The sequence below is a fragment of the Neomonachus schauinslandi genome, chromosome 12 (assembly GCF_002201575.2).
Source record: "Neomonachus schauinslandi chromosome 12, ASM220157v2, whole genome shotgun sequence".
NCBI classification, from domain to species: Eukaryota; Metazoa; Chordata; class Mammalia; order Carnivora; family Phocidae; genus Neomonachus; species Neomonachus schauinslandi.
In genome coordinates, this window is record NC_058414.1 from 60633536 (window position 1) to 60656692 (window position 23157).

Sequence of the window (23157 nt, forward strand, 5' to 3'; positions counted from 1 at the left end):
CAGGAAGCTCCAGGGAAGGTTTCCTTGGTCCTTCTTTCTTCTCAAAGTCAAGAAGGCTTTGGCAGATGGTTCCCAGACCGGCCTGCAGCAACATGGCCAGGCTGACGTAGTGTGAGAGGCATTTCCTGTGGGGGACCCCAGATGTGGTTACACATCAGCGCCCACAAGCCTCTTCTGGGGCATTTCTTCCCCCCTCCCCCATCCTTTTATGCTTTCACAGTAGATCTTGATGATTCGTATGTTGATTGATTTTTCACTGGTAAACCAACCTTACATTCCAGGAATAAATCTTACTTGGATATATTATCTTTTTATATATTGTTTGATTCAATTTATTCATGTTTGTATGTAAATACAATAGAATGGTCTCTAAATTCCTGAAGGGGATTGGTTGGCAAATTTCCTTTCTTGCAACAGCCTCATGAGATTGTGGGATCTAGAATACGCTAGCAGGGGTGCCCCTCTTTTCTCTTCTCTTCAAGAGTTAGGCACTTGGGCACTGGTGGTATGTGGCAAGCTAAGTAGATACGTCCGTGAACTCCCTTGGTGACCCTAGGGAAGCTGGGCCTACTCTGCTTAACACATTTCGTGGCTACGTTATCTGATGCATATACATGTAGAATTTTTAATATCTTCGGGATGGATAGACTTTTCTATCGTTATGAAATCTCTATCTCTAGTAATGCTTACTGCCTTTGTGTCTATTTAGGTAGAGCGACCCCGGCCTTCCATTGATTATAGTATATCTATGGGATGTCTTTTTCCATTTTTTTATTGTATTCATTCTGTAACCTTTTACTTAGGGGTTCCAACCAAAATCCTGTGGGGTTTGCCAGGATCCTTCCCTCTTTTTTTTTTTTTTTTTTGAAGATTTTATTTATTTATTTGAGAGAGAGAGAATGAGATACAGATAGCAAGAGAGGGAAGAGGGTCAGAGGGAGAAGCAGACCCCCTGCTGAGCAGGGAGCCCGATGTGGGACTCGATCCCGGGACTCCAGGATCATGACCTGAGCCGAAGGCAGTCGCTTAACCAACTGAGCCACCCAGGCGCCCGATCCTTCCCTCTTTTTAAGAAAATTGTAATTTATTCAAACTGAACACACGCGCGCGCACACACACACACACACACACACGCACACAACCCGGTTCACCCATTTCTCCTGCCCCCCAACTCCCCTCAGCCTTTTTTTTGTAATACCTTTTATGGCCACAGATTTCCTTCTGAGCAATGTTTTGTTTGTATCCCATGAGTTCGTATATTATACATTCATATGATTTAGTTTAAATATTTTCTAATTCTTGTTGTGATTTCTTCTTTTGCCCCATAGGTCATTTAGACATGTATCGACCAAAACAAACATCTGGGGTGTTTTTCTGGTTTCTGCTTTTGATTCCTGGCTTCTTTTCCCTTCTGCCATTATACACTCTTTATGATTTCAATCTTTTGATATTTGTTGAGATTTCTTTATGGTCCAGTGTATATTTAAAGCTTGTCTCTTATAAGCAGCATAAATTTGGAATTTTTAATCCTATCAGATAATTTTTCTTTTAGTTGGGATAATTATTGCTTTTACATTTTCCTTTTGTGTTTGTTAGGATGAAAAGATCCACTTCTGTTCCTCTTCATAGAGTAAGACAGTTTTCCCAGCACCTTCTGCAATCTGTTCTTCACCCCATTGATTTATGACGCCACCTTTATTCTTTCCTAAGTTCCCATTTCAACATGGGTCTGTCTTTGAGCTCTCTATTGTGTTTATTGTCTTTTGTCCTTTTTTAAAAACTAAAACCACGTAACTACAGCTTTTATTATTATGGCTTTGTAGTTATAGCTTAGTATCTTGGTAGGGCCAGTTCCCCTTCTTTTCCTTTGTTTTAGCATTGGTGTAGCTACTTATAGATCTTTATTCTTTCTACAGGCCTTTTTCCTGTTACCCAACGTGTGTAGCTTATTTTCCCACAAGAGGGAGAACTGGCTTGTTCCCTTGCTGTAAAGTCCCGGCTTCCAGATCCTGGTTGATCTGGGCTAGTTATTTGTTTCTGGACTTCATTGTCTCTGACTGTAAAATGTGGCCACTGGGTAGATGATTTCCAGCTTTCCTTCAAGCTTATGCATTTTGCTGGCCTAGGATTCTTACTTCCAGAGTCATTCTGGGCCCTCTGCTTCTGTCATCAGATATTTATTGAGTATCTACTGTTTACAGCATACTTAGGAGGTGTGGCACCTGGGCTCTGGAATCTGATGAACTGGACTGGCAAACCCATTCTGCCCCTTAGAACCACTGTGGCCTTGGACCGGTAATTAAACCATTGAAAAATGGTATGAACTTTGTCTTACAGGAAGCAGGTAAAAGTACATTCACAACCCCTCCCCCCAATGCCAGGCAAAGTATAATTAGGGGTGTTTAACACATGTTTAATAGTGTTGACCCTTATATTGATCAGTCAACAAACATTTTGGGGGCTTTGTGTTTGCCTACCACTTACTTTCTATTTGCTGGGCACTATGCTAAGTACTTGTATATATTGTCCCATTTGCTCTTTATAATAATCCATTGAGGTGTGAGTATTATTGTTGGTTTTCTTTTCTTTTGTGTTCTCACTAAAAAGTATTCCTCTCCTGAGTTCTGAACAAATTGACAAATCAAAGAAAGGGTATCAGTTAGACTGGAGTAACATACATATCATTTCTGTGATCGATAAGGGGAAGATAGAAGACACAGCAAATCACAGTCATGAGGCCCAGTGGGCCCGGAGCTAGACAGACTTCCTCACCTCATGTCAGGCCTAGGGCAGGTCAGCTCACATGGCCACATGGTGGGAGGGGCTGCCCCCCTGGAAAGCAGCTCTCTCTCAAGAGTAAAAGGGTACAACTGAGCTTCATGTCCCCTCTTTCTTTCTTTCCCAGATTAACCAGGTGAGTCATACTTCCTCCCTTTGGATGCAGTGCATAGAGGGGAGGAGAGTAGAGGTCTGCAGGAGGGTAGACTAGTAGAGCTCCCTCCAAACTCCCAGAAGACACTGGGAGTTGAGAATGAGCATCCTCCCAGCACTTATCCCGATGTTACAGATGAGGAAATTGAGGCCAGAGAGTTTAAGGAACCTGTCAAGGTTCTGGGTGGAAGCAGGTCCCAGGGCTCACAGTTTGGTGGATGGAGTATGGTTTGGATTTCAGCTGACTCTTGTCCCCTCCGCTAGGCGTCTTTGTGCAGTGCACATACTACATAATGGTATGCAGCACCTTTGATTTAAAACCAGGGCCAGAGTAATCTCCCTGCCCTTCCCAGCCCCCCTCCATCAGTCCTGCCCACCCGCACCCCCCTCCCCATTTATGTCATTCGATTCAGTAAATGGGGATGTGAGTCCTAGTGTGTGTCAGATCCTGTGAGTGTCTGATCTTCAAGGTGAAGGAGACGTGTGTGTGTGTGTGTGGTCATTTTAAAGCACGACAGAGGACAGTGAGGCCACAGCAGAGCTGGCTTGTATGTGCAGCCTTGCCGCGTCACCCGGGCCTAACGGAGCTGAGGGAGGTGGCCACGCAGAGCCTTCTCCGGGCCTTGCAACACGGGGCTCAGGGCTGGCCACAGGAGTCCCAGCTGGGGACAGAGGCAGGGGCAGGAGCGGGGAGCATGTGTCCTGGGAGAGGGGGGGCAGGTGCACCATCTGACCCGCTGAGATGTCAGGGAACACAAATATCTCTGCCTCCGGACTCCTCGGATCTGACTCAGTAGCCCAGGGAATGATTTCCTGCTTTGATTTTTGTTTCTTTCCTGTATCCTTTGGTCTCAGAAGACCCTTGGGAACTATGTCGTCTGGGCTCCCACTGTGGGGGTTGTGGCTGTTTGGGATCACGTGGCATGCGTCCCTGGCTTGTCAGGGCTGCCCTTGTGGGGTTTCTGTGATGATCAGTTGGATGTGCTGGGTCTCTGGCCCTGACCTGGTCCCGCAGCCCTTGCCTCGCTCTGCTTCCTGCCATTGCGCCGTGTCACAGGCAGGTACCTTCCTCTGCACCTTTACAGATCTTGCCGTCGCCCACATGCCGGGGCCAGGGCAGGTCCTCGGGAAACCCTAGGTGCAGGACTAAGCACTGGGAGAGGTGTTCTTTATTTATCAGTCCCCAGAGCCAGCTGTCCCAAGCCTGGTGGCTCTCATGTGGCACTCTGTGAAATTTGGTGGTCTGGTTGGGGGTGACCTCACTTGTGGTGCTTACAGACGTCCCCAGGGGGCATGCTGGCCTGTCATTTGTGTAAGAATCCCTCAGAGTGACTCTCTGGGCCTTTTGATGGCCGCACGGACTTTGCCGTGGTGGTTTTTCTGCAGATGAGCTCAAAACCCGTCCCGTGGGGTATCTTGCAGTAGGAACTGGCTCCAGCTTCTGTGTTCCAGGTATGCACGGGCCACGCAAGCTCTGGCACTTACTGTTTGCCCAGTGCCATCACGGTCATGAGATTGAGAGGAATTGTTGGCCTCCCTTGGGGATTCAGCCCACGGCAGTGGCCACAGCAACAGTCTCTAGGGGCCAGAGCCTTTGAGCAAATGCGTGTCCCCTCAGGCAGCTTGAGCCATGGGGCCTTGGAACTTTGGGGATGAAGTCCAGCAGTGTGTGTGTGCTTTTAAAGATTTATTTATTTGAGGTGGGGTGGGGGGAGACTGAGTGTGCTTGAACACGAGTGCAGGGAGGGGCAGAGGGAGAGGAGAGAGAAACTTTGGCAGACTCCTCGCTGAGCTTGGAGCCCGACATGGGCCTCTGTCTCACAACCCTGGTATCACGACCTGAGCTGAAACCGAGTCGGATGCTTAACTGACTGCGCCACCCAGGGACCCCCAGGAGTGTGTTTTAACAAGTCCTCCAGGTGATGTGCTCCAGGCTGGGGTTGGGGAACCAGTGCTGTAGAAGCCCAGCCTGCGATGGAGGGTCAGTTGCATGTAATTACTGGGGGCGCTCTTAGGAGAAAGGCAGTGGGGGAAACAGGCCAGGGCAGGGGAAGGTCTCAGCCAGGATGTGGGGCCTCAGTCGGATCCCACAGGGAGCTGAGAGGGTGAATTGACCCAGAGCTGCCCCACCGTTAGGCTAGGAGAGGGCTTTTTTTCCCATGTCAGTCATGGGCTAAGGGTTGCCCATCCTGGGCTGCGGTGGGCACTGCGCCACGTCCTGGGTGAGTCTGGCAAAGTGCGTTTCTGTGAAGACGGACACAGCTGGGAGGCGTTAGTAGCCAACACGGACAGCAGCTGAGATGGGCGTGCTGAGACAAGGGGGTCTGGGCGGGCCACCGGCGTCTTCTCTGTCGTTCTCGTGGCTCCTTGTACACTCGCCCAGCCCCTGGTGTTACAACAGACAAGCTGCAGAGCCTGTTCATGGACATCACCTCTGGTGCATAGGATGCCCTGGTGAGGCAGGCCAGGCAGACAGACCCTAGAGGGGAGACTGGCATGAAGCCCGATTCAGGCCCACAGGCAGCCCCTCCCATCCTGATACTGCAGCGAACCATCACTGGCTTCATGGCTGGTAACCTCCTGTTGTATCAGTCAGACGGGAGGAGCCTCCAGAGCCCTTTCTGGTGCCGCACTCACCGCTAGGGATGCAGAAGGCGGGGATGGCTCCCTGCCTCTGAAGCCCAGGGCCTGCCGTGAAGCTCTCCATACTCGGGTGCTAGATCGTGGCACTCTCAGGGCAGTGGAAGATTGGAGCGGTTAGGGAGAGCTGCTGATGGGGCAAGGGGGCCTTGGGCTTGGAGAGGCCATGTGTAAGGCAAAGACTTCATGGTGAGGCAGTAACATCGGGTGAGGAATGTGATTCTAGACACCGCCATGGCCCCGAAGTATCAGTGACCCTGTCTCTGTGTTGATTCCAGGACTTAGTGACTAACATGAGGGGTGCCCCCGGCGGATTTTTTGGGTTTTGCAGAATGGACAGTAGGTGGCGGCAGATCTTCATCCATCTTCTGGGCTCCAGCAACCCTTGCTGGTGATTTCATTCAGCAGGCACTCACCAGATTCCTACCAAGGACAGTGCATGGAGGAGAGATGAGTGAATCCCAGCCCTTTCTGGGTCACCTGCCCCTCCCAGGCTCCCATCATGAGCGGGCCGATCATGAGTGGGCCGGCCGGCACACAGATGCCTGGCCGCGTCCTGATAGGGAATGAGTAATGCCGTCTGGGGCTTGGCAGGGGCTCAGCCGAGGATGTGGTATTTGTGGTTTATTGACTATTCCCCATACCCGAGCATCCCGAGTCTGAGAACATCTGCACCGCATGGGATGAGTAATGGGTGGAATTCCCATTTTAATTTATCTCTGCACATTATTTGGACTTTATGTCAGACTATAAAGGTTCGGAATTAGCTGACTCTTGAAACATGCACAATATGCAGCGGCTTGCTGGGTGCCAGTGGCCCCGTGTGGACAGGTGGCCTGCCCGGGGCTCCCGTGCTAGTCCAGCTCCCCCTTCATAGCTGACTCCGGGGACCTCTCTTCTGCGTCGGGTACGGCTGCCCCGTGCTCAGCTGGTTCTCCTTCGCACCTCTCCCCCACATCTCCCCTACGTGTGTGCCCCCTGTCCACGGTGGAATACCAGTTCTCTCTCCTGGATGCGGTCCTCTTCCTAGCATGTGCAGGAGAGTAAATACGAGACACTGCTCCCATGCACGTTACAGGCCACTTGGAGCCATGCGGGACAGGGCTAGATGCCCCTACCCTGCGCGGTAACTAGCTGCTGGGTAGCTTCGGCTCTGGAGCGCCCGGGTCTTCTGTCCAGTGCATCTCCCGGGGCCGAGAGACTTCTCCAGATTCCCTTTGAGATCCTCCAGAGTGTGGCTAAAGAGGTGAGAGCACGTCTGCACATCTCCTTGGAGGGGTGAGTGGTCTCATTTTGTCCCTCTCTGGACATCAGAGTGACAGCTCCGAGATCCTCCTCTGGCCACATCTGGCCCTTGCCAGCTCTGCCCAGGGCGCACGTCACTGGCACACAGACTGAGAAGCTGTTCTGTGCAAAGGAAGCACTGCTGCTGGATGGAAGGAGGCTGTTAGAGCTCAGGGGTAATTTTTGGGCGATGATTATCAGCAGGGGAAGTATATGGAGATTCTTCTTCCTGGGTGCTTTTTTCCCCCTCACTCCATCATGCTTATTTGCTGGTCTGCCAGTTAGCTCCCTAGACCCTGGCTACCAGAACTGCAAAGCGAGGTCTATCTAGAGGCCGTGACAGGGCCGGATGAGAGTGAAGCAAGCAAGGCATTTAGGGTGTGGCATTTAAGGGGCACGCATTCTCAGCATGGCTCATCTGCAGTGCTTAAACTGATAATTTTAAGTAGAATTGGAACAATTCAGACTTTATCCTCAAGTTCATTTGTTGGTATTCATTCATTGACTCACTCATTTTTTTCATTCATACATTCATTTAACCAACCAACCATCCATCTAACCAACCCACCAACCCACCAACCCCACCCATTACAACTGTGATGTCCTATATTTAAGTCATTTTGAATGTTACCTTCTTTAGGAAGCTTCTTCAGATCTCTTCCCTGTTCCGACCACTGGACATGGCCCCCTTCTCATACTCCTCACAGCACATGCCGTGCGGAAGAGAGCTGACAGGCCGCCTTGTTTCCCTGCTGGACTGTCAGCTGCCTGAGTATGGCAGTGAGTTCTCTGTGGCCCTTCCTTCCTCAACTTTGCTCAGAATTGTTCCACACTTAGGGGATGGAGCTGAATTATTGGCTTTGCCTTGAGGAGAGGAAAGTGAAGTGTGAGGTCTTCCTTTCACTCAAGGAATGTGCAGAGGAGTGGATGAGTGATCTTGCAGACAGAAGAAGACCTAAAAGTAGCAGGCAACATCTCTGCCAGGCTAGGTGGATGGTGCCCACTCAGGTGCCACAGGGTCTTAGAGGAGGGGGTGCTCTTGGGCTGGGCCTTGAAGGGTGAGCAGGGTTGGAATAGCCCAGTTGGGTAATAGCCAAAGGCCTCACTTCTGTACCTGGACATACTCATCTCTCTTCTCCACTTTCCTCCAAGCTTGAAATTTCTTGAAAAAACTTGCTGGTATCCCTGGGAATCTCGTTCCTCAAAGCTAAAGCAGCTCTCTTACTTTTCCTCAACCCTTTGTTCCTGGGGCGTGTCTCGGGTCCTGTTGTATTTGCAGGCAGTTTTGGGTGATGTGCACGTATGGGGGCTTATGGAGAAGAGAGCCTAAACTCATAGCTTTCCCTAAGGATTGGGAAGGCACTGTGATTTAGGGAAAAGATGAGCATCTTTGTTAGCACCCTGAGGATAACTCTGATAGGCTGACTGCTGGGGCAGAGAGAGCTGATGTCTTTCCCCTGCCAAATCCCTTTCTGTTCTGATGGAGGGGACCTTCCTTTGTGACCCCCCCAGCTGGTTTTCCCAAACAGCAGCCATGGGCTGGAACACTGCTGTGACTCACTCAGGCTGGTGCCTCTACTGTAGAAAGATGGTCTTTGATCCCAAGTTCTGTCAGGGACATTTTGGTCAGAGTTCTTCAAATCACAAAGATGACCTGCCAGGGCAGTTTCCTGTATAGCTGGATTCCATGTGTGTGCCTTATTCCAGAAAATTCTACTTTGTTTTCTCTGCTCATTCCACAAGAAGTTACTAAAGCCATAGGATTCCTTCCATTTCCTGTTGAGGCCACTTTTGTAACCATGGGCCCCTCAGAAGTGGAGCCTTTTCCTAATAGAGTAAACAGTTTTTGATCTCAATCTAAATGCATGTTACTTAATTCAGTTCAACAAAACATTTATGAAGTGTGCCTTGCTTGTTCGAATAGTGTTGGAGAGAGAGGTGATGGATAGGTTCCTGCCCCACAGAAGCTGAGACATCCATGCAAATGACTGTCCTACAGGATTAAAAAAAGGCAAGTGACAAGGGGACAAGGGCAGAGAGCCATGGAGCTAGGGTCTGGATTGTTTCAGGGATAATGAAGCTCTTGATATTTATTGAGTACTCACATTTGGCAAGTCCTGTGGCAAGAGCCTTAGATGTGTTACCTTATTTAATCCTGACAGCCACACTGGGAGAGTTATTGGCTTCATTTTATAGGTGGGGAAACTGAGGCACAGAGTAACTGACCAGTCTGAGTTCATGCAGACAGTCTGGCTCTAGGAGCCTCAGTCTTAACCACTATCCTTAGGCCCCTGTCTTGGGAAGAAGGGGTGTTGGGATGCTGACATTGGTGAGACCTTAGAGAGTTGGTCTGACAGTTCAGGGAGCAGACCCATCCCAAGCTGAGGGGACAGTGTGAACAAAGGCAAAGGGGTGGGTGCGTTGGTGTAGCTGGAACCGAGGGCATGTGTGGGGACCAGGGGGAGAGGAGACTGGAGGACTAGACTGTGCCTTGAGAGCTGGCTCATAGAGCAATAGAGGGATAGAAAAGTCTCTCAAGTTTTCAGTTATGTGGGTGTTGTTTTTTTAAAAAATCAGAGTCGTGCTTCAGGAAGATTAGTCCAGGGGCGCTACAGGCCTGAGCAGGACGACTGGTTGCAGGAGCCAGACCTAGAAGGCGGTATGGGCTCTGAGCTGACTGTGGCAGCGGGGCGAGGAGCAGGGCACCTGGGAAGAGAACCCATAGGACTTAGCTGTGGGAGGCTGGGCGTGCAGGGAGCAGAGATGGGGACCCAAAGGGGAGGTACTGGCTGGGTCACGAGGTGATGAGGGGTCGGATCCTGGGCATGTCCAGCTGAGCTTTTGTTTCCACAGTCAGGGGTGGGACAGAAATGCAGATCCTGGGAAATGTCGGATGAAAAGTATCTGGGAAGGGCTGGCATGGGACCAAAAGCTGATGTCCTTGGAGGGATGGACACCGCCAAGGGTGCATGATAAAGGCAACTGGGTCCAAATCCTACAGGGGAGAGCGATGTGTTTGGTGTGATAAGGAAAAGCAATGGTCAGAGCAGGAGGAGAACCAGGGAGGTGAGAGAAGAGAGGGTCAGGAACTTGACAGCTTTGGACCCTTCGGGGAGGTTGGGCAGGTCGCCAGGTCACGTGACAGAAGTAGCTTTGGAGAGAGCTCTTTCAGTAGGATATTGGGGGCAGAAGGTCAACTGCGCCAGCGTGAGGAATAGTGTGGGTGAGGTCAGATAGGGAGAATACGGAACTTTTTAAAAGTGTAGAGGTGAAGGGACAGGATGGCAGCTCAAGAAGGGGGAGGGTTAGGGAACAGGGTCCTTTTTCCAGGATGGGAGAGATGTGAGCATGTTTGTAAGCCCAGGGCTGGGCGCCAGCCACAGAGGAGAAATTGGCCATTCACAGAGACTCTGAGAGGCAGGAAGTGTGTCCTTGGGCGGGGTCTGGGAAGGGCTGCACAGACAGTATCAAGATTGATTTTCTGCCATACTCTGTAATGATAGTTGATGTTGTGATGATGGGCCCGGGGCATTACAAGTTCTCAAAGTAGCTTTTAAATCCCCGGTGAAAGAGCCAATTCTGCTCAGCAAAGTTTTTGAGTTATTTGAAGTTTATTCCAATTAAGCAAAGCTTTGTTAAGTTATTGAGGACTGCTGTTTGGAAAACATGGCATTTTATTGAATTCTGAGACTTTGAAATATGGCTCCCCATCTTTAACAGATTTAACAGGTCTCAGTGTGGTGAGCTTGAAAGAAGCTGAGATTTAGAATTGGACAGATTTGCCACTCACTAACAGGGTGACCTTGGGCACAGTGTTTTTGTTCATCTCTTTGTGGCTTAGTTTCTTCATCTAAGAAATGGGATGATATACCTACCTTTATGGGATTGTTACGAAGAACAAAAGAAATAATGTATATAAAATATTTGGCCCACAGTAGTTAACGAATGCTAGCTTTCTTTCCTACTATTTGGTTATCCAAAACACCCTGTTTCTTAAGTGGATGGATGTATTCCTGAATAAATGGAAATTTTTTAACAAAGGGATGAGACGTAAGCTTAGAGCCAGATTATGGGAGGTTATGATGGTCAGAGAGAAATGTTTAGGTCTATTGTATGGGCCATGGCCAAAGGCAGTGAAGACAAGAGCATGGCCTGGTTCCTGTGCCTCAGGACAGGTCTCTGTCATGGGGGCCAGACACCTAGTAGGTCTTCAGGGAGTATTTGTGGATTAAATTTGCCTTCCATTAGGCATTTCTTCCCCTTTGCACTGAAGGCCAAGGTGAGGCTGGGCCAACATTTGAAAGCTCTGGAGGTTGAGACAGATATGCGCTCCTGCCTTTCTCTTTTCTAGAAGTTCTCCCTAGGCCAGGTGTGGACAGTGGGGGACATGGTAAGCTGCCCTCGGCTGGACCCCTATGGCTGGGGCCCTCCATGTCAAGGCTTCCACACGGGGCCCCAGGGCTTCCTTCGGTTCTGTGAAAATAATGAAGAGAAATGGGAAGTCCATGAGAGGAGGATGGCATTCCTGTCACTGGTAGTGGTGCTTCGTTTGGTCCCAGTGTCACCTTGTTCAGCTTTTCTGCCTTCGGGTAAAATTTCTTTTGAATGAGAGAGAAAAAAAAAAAAATCAACCCACCAGAAAAGTCTCTGAATGGAAACCATGACCAAGTTCTCTGCCATCCTCTGAGACTGGAGGCTCTTTTTCAGGGCTTACAATCACCTTCATAATTTCATGTTCGTCTCCTCATGGAGCAATGGCCTACTGAGCATTCACAGTCCAGAAGCTACTCTATAGAAGGCAGATAAACTTATAAGGGCATTTTGACAAGTGTCTAAGAACCAGTGCCCGCAGAAGTCAAGGAAATCCATCTGGGTTCTACAACCCAGAGTCTCCCCCACACCCCCGACCCCCTCCCAGCATCCTGACAAATCTCAGCTCCCTTTCTAGCCTCGATGTGGATGGTCAGGGATCCTTTAAAACCCAGTACGCTCCTGGGAATATTTTAAAAGAAGAAAAAAGAAGTTGAAAGTATCCTTTCTAGATAAAAACCAAAGGCAAAGCCGGCCCATTTAATAAAGACATTACGATGGATTCATCCATCTTTTAAAAGAAAATAACTCCAAAAGGTGCACTTACCAGACGCCAGGATGTGGGAGAGCCTAAACAAGAATCCTTGTTTTAAAAAGTGTTCTCATTCAAATAAACCCCACACGGGTTTTGTAGGAGACTGTCCTTGTTCTTAGGAGATACAGGCTTGGACTCTTTAGGGATGACGTTATAATATTTTCAACTCACTTTCAGATGGTTCAGCAGAAAAAAAGAAAGTGTGTGTGTTTCTGTGTGTATGCATGTGTTTGGAGGGAGGAGGAATGGAAAGGGGAGAGCGAGAGACAGAGGGAGAGGGGAAAAGCAAATATGGTAAATGTTCATTTGTCTCTGTAAGTGAATGGTATACGGATGTTCATTGTATTATATTCTTTCAGTTTTCCTTTAATATTTTTCAAAATAAAAATGGGAAACACACATAGGAAAAATGAGTAGTCAATAGAATCTATCTTTTGTCTCTCAGTAAAGATCCTAAAGTAGTGTAACAAGGTCGTAGTGTGTCCCTAAGGGTTGGAATCTGGGCGAGGTGATGACATAAAACACAAGACTAGCCCAAGAAGCAGCTAGGGAACACCCCAACATGCCTGGTGAGAGGTGTGGCGGCCCCTTCCCTGTTACCTGTGGGCATCCTCAAGCCCTTTGACCTCCAAGAAACCACTTAGTGGCTATTATAGAAACAATAGGTCATGCATACGGTCCAGATGCACAGAAAGCAGACTCTTCCGGTGTCGTCCTGGTGGTGATTCCTACCCTGTCTCCCCACATCCATCCTCCCCTTCCCACGCTACTAGGACTGGAATCTGTACACCCACAGCCTGGCAGTACAAGCTGGCTGTGTCTTCCCTCTGCCGACCCTCTGGATGTTTTCTCGAAACTTCCAATCCTTTGATTACACCCACATCGTGAGACTCAATGTGACATTTCCAGCAGGAGACTGCCTGACGTGGGTCCAGCTGCTTCACATGGTTTTTATATTTGTTCTGGAAAAAGCTCCAGATACCTTTGGTCAAAGCTCTTCCTGTTGGCTGTGTTGCTGGGGCCATTTCTCGCCCACACAATCCAGAAGGGGCTGCCGTCTGTAGGCCCCCCACACGCCCACCCCCCTGGGGACAGGTAACGGTGGCAGAGGGGTGCAGCCTGGAGCAGCGAGCGCTCTAGGGGGTTTCGGAGGGTGTGTGCTTTCGGTCTCATTCTTGTGTCATTTGGATTCAGATCCTTAGAAACCAGGGAAGCCAGAGCCTTGCCAAAGGGCTTCATTCCCCTTCTGCAGAAGTTTCTCTGTTAAGTAGAAAAGAGAGTGTGCTTACAAACTCACATTAGTTCGTTACCTCTTGAGGAACTGGGAAGGACTACTTGCCCTGTGCTAAAATTCCAAGTCCCTATTTCCTGACTTCCGTGTGAGGTAGACCCTGTGCTCCTATGCTTTAGGGCTCGTAGAAAGTTCCTGTGTGGATTCCCTACCTTTGAGCAGCATCCTAGCTTCCCACTGAATACCCCTGCCTGCCGGGCTCCCTGCCCAGGGGCCACCTGTGTGGAATAGCTGGGAACTCTCATTAGAGGCAAAGGGCTAACTCCAGGGGGTGGGGAGGGAGGAGACTCATGCTGGTTGGGACCCAGGGACCCTCACACCCCATTTCAAGTGAAAACAGCTGTCAGAAGAGGCACCAGGGAAGACTGCCTAACTGGCTCAGGGACACATCTAATTTTAGCTCAGGGTGTGCTTGTCCTGAGTTGGGGCTGGTCCACCCATGGAAATTCCGCAGCTCTCTGGTTTTATGTGTATGAGTGGTGTAATGCTCAAAGTTAGCAACGCTAACTTGGTTTTAAAGCAACAGGTTTCTTTCTCTTTTTTCTAAGAAATTTCCAGACCACAGCCTGTCCTCTGTGCTTTTGGAGTAGGTCAAAATTTCCTGAAGATTCCTTTCTCATAATGGGGTGATGTGGGGTGGAAGAAAGAGATGTTCCAAGAGCCAGTCTTGGCTGGGCCTTTCGCTATATGAACTAGGGCAAGACAATGACAGGGTCTCTGGGTCAAAGGAGACTTTGTGTCAGGCCTCTGGCACAGTGGGTTATGGGGAGTTCATAGGTCAGCAAAATATAAACAAATGCAAAAACAAAAAAACTCCGGGGGGACCAGTTTGGTTCAGCTCCAGAGGTGGAGGGCCTGAAACATACACGGTTTTAGTGGCCTCTTTAAGACAAAGAATATAAAAGTATCTCATTCTTGCAAATTTTATAAAAATAGAAGACCATGCCAGCACATCACTTGGGCTTCTTGGAAGGGGCCTGTCCAAGTGAGGGTCCCTGAAGCTTGAGCCCTGTTAACGTCACCGTGAATCAGATGCTATTCAACTTGTTGCTGCTATTGATTTTCTGGCTAAGTAAGAACATTAAAACCAATTTCATGAAATTTAAATATAGATATAATCTTGAAATAAAATTCCAGTGTTTAAAATGAACACATCAGTCCATGTGAAAGATGCACTGTATTGCTGCGTATTTTCCTCACTTCATCATGGGCCTGTGTGTCGTGGACTGGTTTGTGTTGGACCATTTCCAGGTTTCTGAGCCTTATTGCCCTCGTTTGTGAAAATGCTGCTTCCCATGTAGGCTTTTAGTGAGAATGAAGTTGAAAACGATGGTTTGCAAGTGCTTGGTGAAGTAGATATAGACACCCAGGTAAATAATTATTATTGTTAGGACAAGGCTAGAGAACATTTAGAACCCTTAGAATGTCACAGGAAAGAAAATGGATATTCACCAGGGAAGGTGAATATCCACCCAGAACCACTTGGGGGCGAGACATGAACTTCAAAAAGAAGTGTTATTGATGTGTAAACCTCCTCACCTTTTCTAAAAGTAAATGAACCCAAATTTCTCTATTTTAAGATTAATAAGGAGTTAAAGCACCCAGACAGTGTTTTAGTCCGATGGCTCATGGCTCTTTTATTACTGCTTGTGCAGGGGAGAGTGTTGTGTGTGCAAAATGGAGACATTTCATCCCAGAATTTGTCTTAAGCCACTCTTTGGCATATTTAACCAAATAGAACCCAAGTGGATTTCACTGCTTAATGGGACTCCGAGAAAGTTGACCTCTCTCGTTAGGACAGCTCCTTCCCTGGATGTGTGGGTTTTTAATAGGACAGTAACAGGGCAGGGACAGTGCCCCAAACAGCTTCCCTTAGTAGCAGCTAAGTAAACATCTCCACACAGCTTCCCAATCCACCGTGGAAACTGGTGGCAACTCTTATGTAATGTCTTTCAGGCAGCCCGTCAGAACCTTCCTTTTATAACTCCAAGTGTGACTTTAGACTCCCTGGCACAGGGCCAAGGTTGTCGAGGCAATCCTTTCCATCCTGGGCTCTCATACCAGCCTTGGGGAGGGCAGGGCCAGGGCTAATCTTTGTCTCCGGTAGAGCCATGCCGTTGGGTCCTCACTCTGATGCCAGGAGCTCTAATGAGAGGCAGGCTTGTGATCCCACTTGCTGGGTGTGCAGTCTGGGGCTCAAACCGGGGGGCCCCCGTGGCGTGCGCCAGGCACCACGTCACGTCTCTAGCTCTGGCCCTAGCCATTGGGCTCATCCAGCATCTCACGGTGGTCGGGTTTGGCTGAGCTGTGCAGCCACATGCTGGTGGGCAGCGGGGAGGAGGCAAGACCAAGGGACATCATGGGCTAGCAACATTCTGCCTGATGAACTGCATAGCTCAGGTGAATGAATGGTTCAGTGGATTTGGCCATGCTCCAGAGAACCACTGCATAGATACCACTTTCCTTCAAGAGGATGTTTTTCTTTCCCTGGAGAAACATCAGCTCCACGTACATTTTCACTGCCTGTTGAGCAAAGTCTCCTCAGGGAGCTGAGCTCCGCCACACCCAGGAGAGTGTAGCCTGTGAAAAGGGCAGGGAGGCAGGAATTGGGAGAGCCGCAAGTCCCCGTTAGCGGCTTGAACGGAAGAACAGCCAACCTGCCCTAATGCTTTCGGGTCGTAAGGAAGTGCAGTCCGTGCTTCCAACATCCAGTAGATGAAAATGAACTGAGATGAAGAGCCCGGAGCCTAACATTCTATTTCCAGCTTTGCGCATTACCCAGGGGGCCTTGGCAAAAGCTCCACACCCACCCCGCCCCTACCCCCTGAGAGGGCTGCGGGATTCGACTGGATGATCTCAATGAGCCTTTCTTGCCCTTCCAGATGGACGAGCCATAGCTAGGTGAACTCTGAGAACTTCTCAGCTTTCAGACAGGGCATCCATTAAATACCAGTTGTATACTAAGACCTTGTGCCAATTGAAAGAACGGGAGAATAATGCGAGGGAAGGTCACACCTAGTACAGTTTTGTTTTGTGAATTGTGTGCCCTTGAGGGAACCCTCCCAGTCTGATGTCTTGGTAACTGGGTACATTTCTTCTCTGTTCCTGGAATGTGCCAGAATCCGGCCTGACTCAAGGAAAGAGAAATGCTGGACTTGGTTTCAGATTTTGCTCTCGCTCTGCACACTTCTCATTAGGTGTGCATGCCAAAGCCTGTGGGGAAGGGCGCACACGGAAAGAGAGTTAAGCTGAGAAATCATCATCCCCAAAGAACAATGGTCCGGGAGGCCGGAGTACGTGTGTTCTCTCCAGCTAGACAGGCTGAGCCGATGGCTTTTCCAGGAGGATGCAGGGCCATCAGTGACCCCTCCCTTCCCCCAAATCTGTCTTCACCGGGCGATCCCTATCTTTGTCCAACCTTCGTCATCATGCACCCGGATGAGAGAGACTGGGGTATGCAGCCCAATTCCCAATTAAGTGTTTTCAGTAGTTTCAGGAAGATAATTTATTTGGATTGAATTGTTAAGGCAGATTGCTTTCACAGTATTCCAAGCAGAATGCTTTCTCACAGGAAATGTCAGACCAGGCAATTCTAGTCAAGTTTTCCACATCCTTAAGAAAAAAGAAAAGAGAGAGGAAAAAAAAAAAAAAAGATTGCTATTATACGTTGAAGGTCAGCAGTTCAAGCGCTGGCAGGGGCCGGGTATGAAACTGAAATCGGTTAAACATTGGGATAGTGTCCCCGGTGACTTCCCAATAGCCCGACCTTTAACGAGGCCTCCTGTTCTTTCGGGCTTCATTTAAAAAATGCCTGTCGAGTGGGCTGGCCAGGGAGATAGGGTGCTTCCCAAGGTTGGGGCATGGATCCCACAGGGCTGAACATCTGGGACGTGAGGAGCTCCCTTCCTCTCCCCAGAGCTCAGTCTCCTCATCTGTCAAACCAGGGTTACAACAGGTGACTCCCAAGCTTCTTCACAGCCGAAGTCACCACGATTCTGATTCTGTCCCTTTATCTGGGGGAGCTTGCTGAGCCCCTGTGGGATGCTGAAGAGAAACAGCAGGAAAGTGAAAAGAATCTTTTCTTCTGTGGAGAACTTCAACTTTTTAGAAGAGTTCTTTTTAAATCAGCTTGCCCTCAGGGATCTGCCTCATTAAGTCTTGCTCCTCCCTCCCAAAGTTCAGTAAGTTCAGTCCTTAAGGAGAGCCTTTAAGCATGGGGCTATGGGAAAGGAATGTAACACAGCTGGTCTTCTGAGGGCGCACCCTAAGGACTTGCTGCCCACTCCCCACCCCCACACGTCCAAGAAGGGCCTGCAGGTGGGGAAGGGCTGGGTCCCAAGAGCTGAAGCCCGGAATCACTCCCTGTTCTGGTCCTTGTAGCCCCCCAAAGACGATTCTGGCCAAAGAGAAGCTGAGACTCAGGGCAATTACAACTCGAAGCGATGCCAGTCTTTTCCAGCGCAAGCTAGTCCTGTGGTTTGTCTGTCCAATTCCTGTGTGTCCCCTGACAATGGAGCAACTCTCTGCTTCGTTACCATCCAGCCCTGTTGTTCATTCCAAAAGGAGGTTCTGTTAGAGGCGGGGTAGTAGCAAGAGTGCTGACCCTACACGGGGAAACCCGGCCCCGGCTCTTCAGTTTCACTGGCCTTGTAGCACTGCCTCTAGTGTGTTTCCAGGATGGGATAGGACAGCCTCCTCCACAGTCTTGTGGGTAGGACAGCAGCCTGGATGGCTACTGCCTGCAGCACGGATGCTCGCTTCCGTGCTGGCATGTTCTGCCAGGCTGAAATACGTATATATCAAGTAAAGCAGAACCCTTCTGGTCCCTTGAGCTTGCTAAAGTTTTTATTTTTAAAGTGCACGTGAGTATTTTTTATCAAATGTTTTTGCTGCATCCGTTGAGATTATTTTCCATTTGTCCCCTCTGTTGGTGTGAATTCCATTATTAGATTCTCTAATGTTAAAATATTCTTGCATCTCTACTTGGCCAAGATTGTCCTCAAACTCATGGCCAATGCAGTTGTTTGTTATTTTAGTTCATATTTTTACACTTGTATTGATAAGTTTAGCTGTTTGGAATCAAGGTGCTACTAGTCTCATAACCACCATCATCCTCACATCAGCGAACGTGGAGCGATTCCGTGTCGGACGCTGTTCTCAGCACTTGCTGGACTGACTTGTGTAATGCTTAGCACAGCCTTTTGAGGTGGGACTGTTATGAACCCCATTTTATAGAGGTCCAACATGACCGAATTCTCCTGTTGCATCATTCCTTTTGTTATTCTGTAACAAGTAGGTTTATCACTGATAATACTTTTTATTCCAAAGTCTATTTTTAACCTGATGATACAGTATTAACTACATTGGCTTTTAAATGGTTGGCCCACAAGTGATCTCTATTCTCCCATGTGGCATGGTTCACCTTTTGTGTCATGTACCTTGTGAAACATCATATTGCGAATTAAAAAAAAAAAAACAACTGTGTGTCTCTGTCTTTTAACGGGCAAGCTGAGTTTGTTTGCTTTTATTATAATTACTGATACACTTGAATTCATCTGTATTCTGTACTTTCATTTGGCCATACGCTTTTTCTTTATTTCCTTTTTCCTCTTCTTTTCCTTTCTTCTTTTTTTTTTAAATTAGCCATTTTCAAGTGAGCGATTCAGTGGCTTTTAGCACATTCACAGTGTTGTATAACCATCACTGTCTACTTCGAAAATACTTCCTTCTCTTCAGAGTAAAATCTCTTCCTACCAAGCAGTTTCCTCCCCATTCCTCCCATTCCCTCACCCCCAGCAACCCGCAATCAACAGTGTTTCACATAAATGGAATCATACCATACATGACCCTTTGTCTCTGGCTTCTTTCACTCAGCATCATGTTTTTGTGGCTCATCATGTTGTAGCACATGTCAGTTCTTCATTCCTTTTTATGGTGGAATAATATTCCATTGCATGAATATACCGCATTTTGTTTATCCACTCATTTGTTGGTGGACACGTGAGTTGTTTTCACTTTTTGTCTATAGAGAATAGTGCTGCTATGAACACATGTCCCTGGGTTCACTTCTTTGGGGTACATACCCAGGAGTGGAATTGCAGGGTCGTACGGTGATTCTATAGTCAACTTTTTTGAGGAACTGCCCAACTGTTTTCCACAGTGGCACTTTCTTGTGAATCAAGTGGTGTTTATTTTTTCTTCTTGGGCTTTCTGATTGGACGTTATAGATTATGCTTTTACTATTTTAGCAGTTACTCTTAAAATTTTTTTTATCATAATTGGCTTAAAGTTTCAGTTTAATCAGTCTCTCTACTCCCTCAAAAAATACAAGGATTTTAGAAAGCTTCAGCTGCTCATTTCCTGTTCCCACATTTCATGTGTATAATCATCATCTAGTATTATCCCTGTGTTTTTAACTACTCCCTAATTAGTTGCTATTGTTGTTATTTTTTCTATCATCAGCTCTCATTTAGGTTTATCTACATGTTTAAAGATTTCTTTCCTCATCATTGCCTTGGTCCTGCTCTTTTCTCCTGGGTTCACTTTCCTTCTTGCTAAAGTAAGTCCGTGAGTGGTTTCTTCAGTGAAGGTCTGTGATGGTAAACGTTTTCAGTCTTTGTCTGAAAATGCCTTCATTTTGACCTTACCTTTAATATTTTGAATATTAAAGATGTCTTTTGTTAAAGTAATTTTTGTTTATAGATAATCTGCCTTTCTGCTAAGATTTTTCTCATTGTCATTAATATGTTGTTTCAAGATGACATATCTAGGTGTGCATTGATTTCCACATGTGCCATTTGAGGCTTCTTAGATTTCTGTGAGGATTCATGTCTGCTGAGTTGTTAGCCATTATCTTTTCCATAATCTCCTTTCTCATACCCTCTTTATTTTTCCTTCTGGAACTCCTTTTAGATGGGCATTGGAATTAAAGCTTCCCCCCCTCCACATCTCTTCTTTGCTCTTTCACATGTTTTCTCTCTTGGGGTTGAGTTGCATTCAGGTCATGTCATCTGATAACTCCTAGTAATTTATTATCTCTTCATTCTATCCCATCTCCTGTTGAAGCTTACCCCAAGTTTCCCCCCAATGTTAGAGAAGATCTAACCTATAGAAAAGTTGGAAGAATTGAAAAATGAACACCCATGCCATCTTCACCTACACTCAGAAATCCTAGGACTTTGTCACACTTGTTTTTTTCGTTCTTTCTTCTCTTCTCCCCTCCCCATGTATAGTATATGTATTTGTAATACACACATGTTTTTTAAAGATTTTATTTATTTATTAGAGAGACAGAGAGAGTGAGCAGGGAGAGCGGCAGAGGGAGAGGGAGAAGCAGGCTCCCCTCAGAGCAGGGAGCCCAATGCGGGACTCGATCCCAGGACCCTGGGATCATGACCTGAGCTGAAGGCAGACGCTTGACCGACTAAGCCACCCAGGGGCCCCTGTGACTCACACATTTTTGATGATTCCTTTGAAAGTAAAATTCAGATACCATGGCATGTCACCCCTAAATATCGCAGCTTGCATCTCCTAAGGACAAGAACATTCTCCTGCCTAACCATGGTACCATTAACATGCCCAAGAAGTTTCCATAACATCAGCTAATATAAGACCCATAATCAAATTCCCCCACATGGCTCCAAAATGTTCCTTTAGGCTTTAGTGTTTTCTTCTTTCTTTTCTTTTCTTTTCTCTCTCTCTTTTTTTTTTTAAAGAGAGAGAGAGCAAGTGGGTGGGGGGAGAGGCAGGGGGGAGAGAGAGAGAGAGAATCTTAAGCAGACTCCACAGTCAGTGCTGAGCCCCATGCGGGGCTCAATCTCACCACCCTCAGAACGTGACCTGAGCCAAAATCAAGAGTAAGATGCTTAACCGACTGAGCCACCCAGGCACCCCCAGGCATTAGTTTTTTAAATCCAGGATCCATTCAAGGATCTACCCACATTTGGTTGCCGTGTCTCTCTAGTCTCTTTTAATCTCAAACAATTTCCTGTCCATTTTTAGTTTTTCATGAGTGTAGTCTTGTTGTCTTATAGAATGACTACATTCTAGATATGTCTGTTTCGCTATTAGGTTTATGTTAAACATGTTTAGGGCAAGGGTAGTACATATGTGATGTTGCATATTTCCCATTACATCACGTCAGGAGGACAGGTTATCAGTTCGTGTGATTTCTGCTGATGCTAAGTTGGATCACTCCATTAAGGTGGTTTCTGCCAGTCTCTCCATCACTATATTTTTTAAAAATATTTATTTATTTATTTATTTGAGAGAGTGGAAGAGAGAGAGAGTGTGAGAGAGAGAGCACAAGCAGGTGGTTAGAGGTAGAGGGTGATGCAGACTCTCCGCCGAGCAGGGAGCCTGATGTAGGACTCCATCCCAGGACCCTGATATCATGACCTGAGCTGAAGGCAGACGCTTAACCGACTGAGCCACCCAGGGACCCTCACTCCATCATTATAAAGGGAACTTTCCCTTTTGCCATTAATGAGGCATCGGTAACTTTCAGACTAGAGGAATATCCTGTTCCTCAAGAACGTTTCAGCCACTGGTTTTAGCATCTACTGATAATCTTTTCCCGTATTAGGAGTTTATAAAATGGTGATTGTCTAATTTTTATCATTTTCTCGTTCCTTTTACATTTATGAGTTGATGGTGTTCTACAGAGAAGAGCTTTCCATGACCCGTCCCTGTCCACCTCCCTCCCAGCAGCAGGCTCATGGGGTTTAACATGTATTTCATATGTTAGAATCACCATCCTTCTATGTCCATGAGTTTTTTTTTTTATTTCTGTGACTGTATGTACTTTTCAAAACTGCCCATTCTTTTTTTTATAGTATCTGTTTCTTTTCTAATGATTTCCATTCCTGTTAAAGAAGTTTCCTTACTCTAATTACAGCCTCTTTTAGATTGTTGTTCTATTATCTCAAGTTCTTGGGAGTCCTTTTTGCTGTGTCACCTGGCTTTCTCTTATGGTGCATGATTTTCTCATATCTTTACTAGTTCTTTGTTTTGAGCATATTTTCAGTGGCACTTAAAAAAAAAAAATCTCTCTCTCTCTCCTGGGAATCTTGTGTGACCTGCTTTGTAGAAGTGCCCTTCCAGATAATTTTACATTGCTTTAGTTAGGTGTGCTGGGCTATCCCTGTCTTGGGAAAATTTTGTGTTATAGTCTGGATTCTTGTGCCACATTAGTGGAGTCAGTTTGGACTCCATTCACACTGGATTCTGAGTTGCCATCAAATAGAATTTATAGTAGTCAATATCTTTATTCCCTTGGGACACCTTTCTTTTATACTCCGTAACTAATTTAACCAAGTATCCAGTGTCAAACATTGAGGAAGGAGCATCTCCTTGTCTTTTCATGTTAAGAGCTAGTGAAATATTCGGAGTGTGGGGCTGCATAAGCAGGAGAGCGTCTTCAAAACTAGTGTGGCCCAGGCACTCCAGGCCTCTCAGAGCCCCTGCACCTGGTCGTGTCCCACAGTGATGAGCATGCCCAGGCTTCCCCCGAGGTACAGATGAGGCACCTGATGCCCACAGAGGGGAAATGACTTGCCCAAGGGCACGGGGGTGGGGGTTGGGGGGAAGAGGGACAAGAAGTCAGGTCTCTGAGTAGCTCTTCCCACCTCACCAAGATTCAGTTACCTGGGATTGAGTCCTGGCCCCATGGAGCCCCAGATATCCACAGTGCCCTGGCCCTGGCTTCTCCTTCGGGGCCACAAAAGGAAGGGACTTTGAGTGGGAAGTGGTGACCTCAGACACGGCAGACAAGCTGGGTGTCTACAGCCCGGCTCCCATGGATTTACTGGATGGACACTATGACACATGTCTCTGGGTTATCTGCACCATCAAAAGTATTTTGAATCCTTAATTTATCTTGTTGTCA

At 47.5% G+C, this 23157-nt stretch overlaps 1 protein-coding gene across 1 annotated transcript in view; it reads left to right on the forward strand.

Annotated features, from left to right (window-relative positions):
• The window catches only part of MINDY4 (MINDY lysine 48 deubiquitinase 4), a 101962-nt gene that overhangs the window by 17549 nt on the left and 61256 nt on the right, over window positions 1-23157 (forward strand). The window lies entirely within an intron of this gene.